The following is a 9,425-nucleotide window of genomic DNA, read 5'->3' on the forward strand; positions in this document are numbered from 1 at the left end:
CTACTTTGCCAAAAACTTCCCTTTAGACTGGATGGTTTCTAGCTAAGCCAGTTGACTCAGAGCAGAAACAAGTTTGTTTTCTTTTATCTAGTAGCCTAAGGAAGCAGGAAAGTTGTTTTTTACAAAAGTCCCCAGAAGGTAAACATGATGACTTTCTTTTATTCTGTTTACAGGACACAATGGCATGGAGGGAATTTCTGTTGCCACCACATGCCACTGTTTACCTGTCCTTCGCACACCTCCAGTGAGCAAGCAAGCAAGCGAGACAGCTGCCACAGGGGCCCATCCTTGGGGAACTTGGCCTTATTTTAGGGGAGGGGAGGGACAGGGAGAGGAAGAGTGAGGGCAGGCTCAGGGGTGTGACCATGAATGAGAATGGGAGCAACTGTGGCCTAAAACCTATTGCCTTTGAGTTGATTCTGATTCATAGCGACACTATAGGACAGAGTAGAACTACCCCGTAGGGTTTCCAAGGCTGAAATCTTTATGGAAGCAGACTCCAAATCTTTCTCCCATGGAGCAGCTGGTGGGTTTGAACCGCCAACCTTTTGGTTAGCAACAAAGGGCTTAACCACTGTGCCACCAGGGCTCCTTTGACTGTGGCTTACAAGTCCTAAAAGCCACCAAGGGAAACTCTGAACTATATTCAATTATTATTCAATCGATACATATTTATAAACACATATATAATTGTTGATTCAATTAAAATAAGTATAATTGTTGATTCAATTGGATTTATTTTTGAATAGGCAATACATCCCATGGTTCAAAAGTTCCAAAAAAGTTTATGGTAAAAAATTTCCTTTCCTGCTCCCAAGTAACCTGGTACCCCTTCCTGCAGGCAGTCATTGTAACCAGCTGTTTTGTATCCTGGCAGAAATACTGTTTGCATAAACAAGCAGGTATGTATAGATCCTCCCCCCTTATTTTCACCAGGGATAGCATACCTTAACACCATTCTGTACCTTGCTTTTTTCGCTTAACAACATATCCAGAAAATCTTTTTATATTAGCTCACAAAGAGCTTCCTTGTTCTTTCATAGGCATGCTAGTTTTCTCGTTGTGCAAATATACTGTCATTTATTTAATAACTGGTTATTTAGGTTGGGCAAGTCTACAAACTTGGTATTACTACAAACAGCAGTGTAATAAATAACTTTGATGATTGAGTTGAAAGATTCTCTTGGTTCCTTTAAGGAAACTGTAAATCAGAGTGACCCTCACATTCCCATTCACTGTCACTCAGAGTCATAGGGTGTGTGCATTGGTAAATTTGATAGATACTACCTTTCAGCCCACTGTGGAGGTCAACAAATATTTATTGAGTGCCCGCTTCCTGCTAACAATGTTGCAAAACACTGGTATACCGCAGTGACCCCACAAACTTGGCCCCTGATCTTATGAGGATGTAGCCTGGGCGGGGGAGCGGGGGTGGAAAAGGGAAATGGAGACAAAACCCAACAATCTGCAAGAACCCATGGATGAATGAACAAGAGGATTTCAGATTGTGATAAATACCATGAAAAATAAATCCAGGTGATGTGATGGAACGTGCGTGGGGAGCAACTTTAGCTGGAGACTGGGGACAGCCTCTCTGGGATCACTGAGCTGTGCTTGGGGAGATGGTTCCAGAGGCTGTAAAAATAAACCCAGCACTTTGAATTTGTGGTATTTGTAAACTTTTTCAGACTCTTTCCATCAGCTGGTTGCCCAAATAGCAGGGATTACTTTGTTGGGGGTTAGAGGTATTTTCCTTTCTCTTTCCCTCTCTCTAATTCTGTTTTCCCAAAGGAGAAACTATCTTCAACTCTTCATCCTCACACTGTTTGAAGAGGAGAGATTGTGGAGGAGTGGCCTCAGGCCAGTTCTGGGGAGGCTCAGCCTGGGTAATTCAAGGCACCGGAGCTCAGCGTTTTCCTCTCCTCTGACTGGCCTACAGGATTCAGAAATTGAGTCTCACAGAGGTGTTGATGGTGGTGGCAGCTCAGCTCTGAGGAACTAGATCTTCCTTTCCCTCAGCAGTCTGATTCGGATGCTCTCAGACCTGGAAAGCTACAGTGTAGGAAACATGGACTTGGAAGTTGGTAATACTTCCAGTAGGGATAATATTAAAAACAACCAGTCCGGCACAGGCACCAACCTGATGCGAGCTGATGGCTGTGCCAAATTGGTGCATCTCTTCCACTCGCTGCCTCTGCACATGCTTCCTGGCTCTCCTTCACATCTGCAAGGCAGTTCCTTGTCATTTCTGCCTTTAAAAGTCCTTCTTGTCTTTCAAGTCCTGGCTCACATGGCTCCTCCTCCATGAAGCCTCCCCTCTTTACAGCCTGGTTGAAAGGCTTAGGGTCATACTTCTGCCTCTCCAGTAGAGCCTGGTACAACAGAGCCTTGTGCATAGTAATCCCTCCACACATGCCTGTTGGCTGCAGGGTAGAGCATTGCCCCTGATTTGTGAGGTGACATATGCCCTTAAGGGAGCTCTGGTGGCACAGTGGTTAAGTGCTCGGCTGCTAACTGAAAGTTCAGTTGTTCGAACCCACCAGCCTCTCCACGGGAGAAAGATGTGGCATTCTGCTTCCGTAAAGATTAAACCCCAAACCCACTGCCGTCAAGTTGATTCTGACTCATAGCGACCCTATAGGACAGAGTAGAAAGGGCCCACAGGGTTTCCAAGGAGCGGCTGGTGGATTCGAACTGCTGACTTCTTGGTTAACAGCTGAATTTTTAACCACTGCACCACCAGGACTTCCCATAAAGCTTACAGCCTTGGAAATGGGCAGTTCTAATCTATCCTACAGAGTCACTATGAGTCAGAATCTACTAGACCGCAGTGGGTTTGGTTTTGGTTTATATGCCCTTACATATGCAAGATGAGAGGGTGATTAGCATTGTTGCTGTTTGAAGATGTTCTGGTGAATCTATTTCCCATCCAAGTCAGTACTCTCTTGTTTTCTATTTTGGGTCTCATTTCACCAGAATGATTAAACAAAGGGAAAACCATCAAAAACCAGAGCAGAGCCTGATAGGGGGAGGAAAAGACAGAGCATGTGGGCTTGAGGGGAGAGTGATAAAAATGAAATGAGCCGATGGGGAAAGAAGAGTCTCTTCAATAAATGGTGCTGGGAAAATTGGATTTCCATACACAGATAAATGAAAGAGGATCCGTGCCTTACACCATACACAAAAACAAATTCAAAATGGATTAAGGACCTAAATGTGCAAACTATGAAATTCTTAGAAGAAAAAGCAGGGGCAACGCTGTCAGGCCTAGATTTTAACAATGGATTGTCTAATATAGGAGCCCTGATGATGCAGTAATTAATAGCTTGGCTGCTATCCAAAAGGTCAGTAGTTCGAATCCACCAGCCGCTCCTTAGAAACTCTATGGGGCGGCTCTACTTTGTCCTATAGGTTAGCTAACAGTCAGAATCGACTCAACGGCAAGGGTTTGGGTTTTCGGTATCTAATATAATGACAATAGCACAAACAGCAAAAGACAAAATAAATAAATGGAACCTAATAAAAAATTAAGGACTTTTGTTCATCAAAAAAGTGAAAAGACAACCTACTGACTGGGAGGATATCTTCGGAAACCTTGTATCTGACAAGAGTCTAATAATCGAAACACATATAAAACTTCAACAGCTTAACAACAGAAAGACAAAAACCCAATCATAAAATGGGCAAAGGACTTGAATGAACATTTCACCAAAGAAGACATTCAAATGGACAACAAACACATGAAAAGATGCCCAGCGTCATCAGCCATCAGAGAGATGCAAACCAAAACCACAGTGAGACACCATTTCACTCCCACTAGGATGGCTAAGATAAAAACAAATAAATAAATAAATAACAGAAAACAGCAAGTGTTGGTGAGGATGTGGGAAGATTGGAACCTTTACCCATTGCTGGTGGGAATGCAAAATGGTACAGACATTGTAGAAAGCAGTGTGGCAGTTCCTCAAAAAACTGAAATAGAACTACCATATGGCCCAGCAATTCCACTCGTAGGTATATACCCAAAAGACTTGCAAGCAGAGACTCAAACAGAGACTTGTACACTAATATTCATTGCAGCACTATTCACGATAGCCAAATGGTAGAAACAACCTAAATGCCCATCAACAGATAAATGGATAAACTAAGTGTGGTACACACATAGGTACAGTGGAATAATACTCAGCCAGTAGGAGAAATGGAGCTGGAAGATATTATACTGAGTGACATAAGCCAATCACAAAAGGACAAATATTGTATGACCTCTCATATAAAAAGACAAGGAAAAGCAATTATATAGAGACCAAAATTTATTAGTAGTTAGCAGGGGCAGGAGGGAGGGGAGAGGAGGGTTAATGGTGATGGAAGTATCACGTTGCTTTAGGGTAAGGCTGCACAGCTGATTATTGTAATTGTTGTCAATAAGTTGTACACCTGTAAAAAGTTGAACTGGTAAAAGTTGTGTGACAGATATATTTACAACAACAACAACAAAAGAGTAGCTGCTTATGCTGCTTATGTACAACCAAAAACCTCATGGGATTTGGTTTCTTTGGGGGTTTAGAGTCATAGTTTCATGCGACATCTCAGTTAATTGGCCTGATAATGTGTTTAGTGCTTCTGTTCTACCTCCTGGTTCTATGCGTAGTGCCTGGGGTCTTAAAAGCTTGCAAGTGGCCATCCAAGACACAACAATTGATCTCTATTTGCCTGGAACAACAGCGGAAGAAGGAGAACCAGGCACAGGAGGAGGGTATGGAATGTGTGGCTTATTGCCTCCATGAACAATTTCCTCCTTTGCCATGAGACCAAAAGAACTGGATGGTGCCCCACTACCAGTACTGAACATTTTGATGAAAGTTTCCCGAGAAGACTCCTGATCAAAAGTGGGAAGAAAGATGCAGAAAAGAATTTCAAATTCTCATGGATTCCGGACTTTCTGGAGCCATGAAGGTTGGATGAACCCTTGAAACTATTGCCCCGAGATAATCTTTAAACCTTAAACCAAAAATATCCCCTGAAGTCTTCTTAAAACCAAACAATAATTTAGCTTAATTAGCAAAAAATATCTGCCTTGAGCATTATGTTCTTTTAAGAACTCTCTCCACGGGATCAAATTGACAACATCAGCTTGAAAAGATTAGCTAGGAAATTTAGAGGGCAGTGAATTTATGCTAATGGGGTAGGAACAACTCAGAAAAGGCAGGGTGAGAATGGTTATACAACTCAAAGAATGTAATCAATGTCACTGAACTGTACCTGCAGAAACTATTGAATTGGTGTATGTTTTGCTGTGTACATTCTCAAAAACTGCAACAAAAGAAAAGAAATAAGTAAGCAAGAGTCCTTTAGATGGGGCAGCCTGGACTCAAACTGGACCAGCTAGCAGATGCAAAACAAGACCATATGGCAGAGTCTTTGGGAAAAGAGTTTTACGAGAAGGGGGACTGAAATCCATAGAACTTCACCCTGGGAACCGGTCAACTGTCCTCTGTAAGAGAGGAAAGCCAAATTGCTTCAGAAAGTTGTTGTTTTTTTTTCCCCCTGGAAAGAAGAGTGAACAGAAATTCCAGTTCAAGGGCCCCTTCCCCCTCCGCCTTGGTTCCTTCAGCTGGGCAGGAAGTTTCTCTCTCCAAAGGAGAAGAGGAACCAGTTGAATGCGTTCTGTTCGTGGGGGTAGCTGGGATAGAGGACGCTAGCCTTCCGAAGTCCTTCTCCTGGGTGAGGAGGCTGAATTCAGATGGGTCATAAGAGTGTCACAGGAGGGGGATGTCCCAGAGTGGAGAAGACATGAAAGGGGCAGGAACCCACAGCTCCCAAGGGCCCAAGAGGAAAGGGATCTAGGGATATGGGGCTGAGGGGGTAGAGAGAAAGAGGCTTGCCTGCTCCTGGAGCTTCTGCTGATGCAATTCTTTTACCAACCCCTTTGGTCAGGGGCCTGAAGCGCCTACTTTGGTACCGTGTTCTCCTTACACTCCCCTCCGTAGACACAGAGCTGTGCCGTCCAGTAAGGTCGCCAGCCACTCTCCACATGTGGCTGTTGAGCACATGGAAATGTGCTGTAGGTCTGAAATACATCCTGAGTTTTGAGACTTTGCACAATAAAAGGAATGCGCTGATTTTTTTTTAATATGGATTGCATGTTGAGATGATAATATTGGTTAATATATATAATATTATGTTGCTGTTGTTGTGTGCCATCAAGTTGATGCCAAGTCATAGTGACCCCATGTGACAGAGTAGAACTGCCCCATAGGTTTTCCTTGACTGTAATCTTTATAGAAGCAGACTGCCACATCTTTCTCTCGAGGAGCGGCTGGTAGGTTCGAACTGCAGATCTTTTGGTTAGCAGCGAGTGCTTTATTTTCAACTGTTTATTTTTATTTTTTTAATGTTGCCAGTTACCCCAAGTGTGTCAGAGTAGAACTGGGCTCCGTAGGGTTTTCAATGGCTGATTTTTCGGAAGTAGATCGCCAGGCCATTCTTCCGAGGGGCCTCTGGATAGACTCGAACTTCCAGCCTTCCAGTTAGTAGTGACCACATTAACTGCTTGCACCACCTAGGGATTCGTTTTTAATGTAGCCACTAGAAAATTTAAAATGACGTATGTGGCTTGCCTTCTATTTCTATTGGGCAGTACAATTCTGGAGTGTCTGTGCTACCGAGGCCTGGGGCTAGGGAAAGGCCTGCAGGGGCCTGGGCAAATTTTAAACTGTTAAGTGTAACTAGTTTAAATATTTGAAACAGATCATTTTGCTGGATGGCCTGTGATCAATAAAAACATCAGGGGTCATAGGGAGAAGGGGTTTCTGCCACACTAGGAGATGGACCCACAAGTCTGGAAGAGGACTCCTAAGAGAGTGGAGCTCAATGCTTAGCCTACAGTTATTCAAAAATACACATATTGAGTGCTTACTGTATGCATGTTGTAGAGCTGGGGATCCAGCAGGGAACAAAGCAAAGATTCCAGCTCTCATGGAAAGGGTAAACTCTGGGTTGGGGAGATAGACAACATGTAGTATAAATACCTACAAGAAATAAAAGAAAATACATAGCATGTTAGCATGGGGACAAGTGGTAAGGAGAAAAATAAAGGAAGCAAGGGGGTTATGGTTTTGAATATGATAATGAGGGAAGGCTTCATTGAGAAGATAACGTTGGAGCCAAGACTTAAAGAGATGAGGGAGTGCACTACATATGTGGGTTACTGGGAGAGGAGCTTCCCAGAAGGCCAGCAAAGTCCTGAGGCTGGAGTAGGTCTGGCATGACTGGGAACAGCCAGGAGGCCAGTGTGGCTGGAGTGGAGTGTGCAGAGAGGAACACAGGAGATGAGGTCAGGGAGAGAGCTAGGAGCAGACCTCATAGGGCCTTATAGCCACTGCAATGCCTTTGGGTTGTACTCTGAGAGAAATGAGGGACTCTTCAAAGTTGTGAGCTGAGAGATGATGATCTGACTTCATTTTAACAGGATCATTGTGGAGAATAGACTTTAGGAAATAAACTCAGTAGAGAATAGACTTTAGGGGGCAAGGGTGGAAGCAGGGAGACCAGTTTGGAGTCTACGCATCAACTAATCCAGAGCAAGATGGCAGCATGAGCGGCTGCACGCCGCCGTCCCCCTACAAAAGCATCAAAACAAAAACAAAAACAAAAGACCCAAACTTTGTCAGAACTCTGGAAACCAATCAAAGAGTTATAGTAGCTGAACTAATGCAGAATCAAGAAAAAAGGCTAGGAAAGCTTTGCTTTTCTACTGGCCTGAGCTCCATCTCCTCTGCTCCCCCTGGATGGGCCATGTGGCCATCTTATAGCAGCAGTGGCAAGGTGCTCTTCTCGGTTTGGCCAGTCTCAGAGTTCCTAAAGGGCGGAGGGGCAGAGACAAACTGCCTGTTATCACCTAGGACTAAAGAGTGTCACTCAGACATACTCTGTTGCTGTTGTTGTTAGCTGTTGTCCAGTCCCCCAACTCTGGTGACTCCATGCACAACCAAACGAAACGCTGCCAGGTCCTGCGCCATCCCCATAATTGGTTGCAGATTGGACCAGTGTGATCCACAAGGCTTTCACTGGCTGACTTTTGGAAGTGGATCACCAGGCCTTGTTTCTATTTGGTCTTAGTCTGGAACAGGGCTTCGAACTGCTTATTTCTGGTCAGACCCTCTGCTGAGAATATGCATTTCTTGTTTGACCCGCTGCTGAGAATTCACGTTTCCACCCCAGATATACAGAATCAGAATTTATAGTTTAACAAGATCCCCAGGTGATTCTTATCAGAATCTACAATTTAACAAGATCCCCAGGTGATTCTTATCAGAATCTACATTCTTAACAAGATCCCTGAGTGACTGTTATGTATACAGAATCACCCGGGGATTTTGCTAAAATGTAGATTCTGATTCAGTATATCTGAGGTGGAAATGCAAATTCTCCTCAGGGGGTTGAACCAGAAATAACCGGTTCGAAGCCCTGGTCTAGAAGCTCCACTGAAACCTGTTCAGCATCATAGCAACACGCAAGCCTCCACTGATAGGTGGTAGCTGCACATGAGGTGCATTGGCCAAGAATTAAACCTGGTCTCCTGCACGGAAGGTGAGAATTCTACCACTGTAACACCAATGCACAGGTGGTTATTCATTAGATTCAGGTAATACAGAAGACAGAACAGAACAAGGTAGAACAATCTAGTTGTAAAATCATAGAATTTTTGAGCTGAGGGGTTCCTTAGAGATTGTCTGGTCCAATCTCTTTATTTTATAAGTGAGGAAATAGAAGCTCAGAGAGGGGAAGTGACTTAACCAAAACCCAGGACTCTGACCCCCAGCCCTGGGCTTGTCCTGTAATGCACAGAGGACGGCCCACATATTTTTCCAATTCTTTTTCTTAAGAACAAAAGCCGTTAAAACTCAACTACACTAAATCAAACCAGATTTTGAGATTTTTGTTTTCCTACTCCTGAGCCTTTCAGATAGATCTCAGTTTTAGTAAAAGTTTTTGGTCTTGATGCATGGGAAATAATAAAAGACACTGAGTTCCTTGTGAAGATGACTCCATTCTATAAAATGTTCTTAAATACTGCACCATGTTTAAAAATCCGTACTGTAAATGAAATGACTGAATAATGCCTAGCTACTGTAATTTATTTTGTGTATTACTTTTTGGGAAAAAATCACATGCTTGAGTGTCAGTGGAAAGCTACTAACGAAAGCATACCCAGGCTAGAAGTCATTTTTCATACTAAGCATTCAACTGATGTGGAAAATAACCTTGAACAAACACCATGCAGAATAACTGAATTTAGCTGAGTTTGCATAAGGGTGTCTGTTTTTCCTAGCAATTAGATAGCAGTGTTAAGGTTTTAGAGTCATATCCTTGCTCTGACACTTAGAAGCTTTGTGAGCTTGGGCAAGTGATTATGGGGGGGGGGC

The 9,425-nt window shown here is 43.4% G+C and overlaps 1 pseudogene; it reads left to right on the plus strand.

Annotated features, from left to right (window-relative positions):
* Positions 1-7,264: 7,264 nt before the first annotated feature.
* The window catches only part of LOC101340667 (40S ribosomal protein S14 pseudogene), a 27,584-nt pseudogene continuing 25,423 nt past the window's right edge, over positions 7,265-9,425 (plus strand).

This window comes from Trichechus manatus, unplaced genomic scaffold (assembly GCF_000243295.1).
Source record: "Trichechus manatus latirostris isolate Lorelei unplaced genomic scaffold, TriManLat1.0 scaffold00191, whole genome shotgun sequence".
Taxonomy (NCBI): domain Eukaryota; kingdom Metazoa; phylum Chordata; class Mammalia; order Sirenia; family Trichechidae; genus Trichechus; species Trichechus manatus.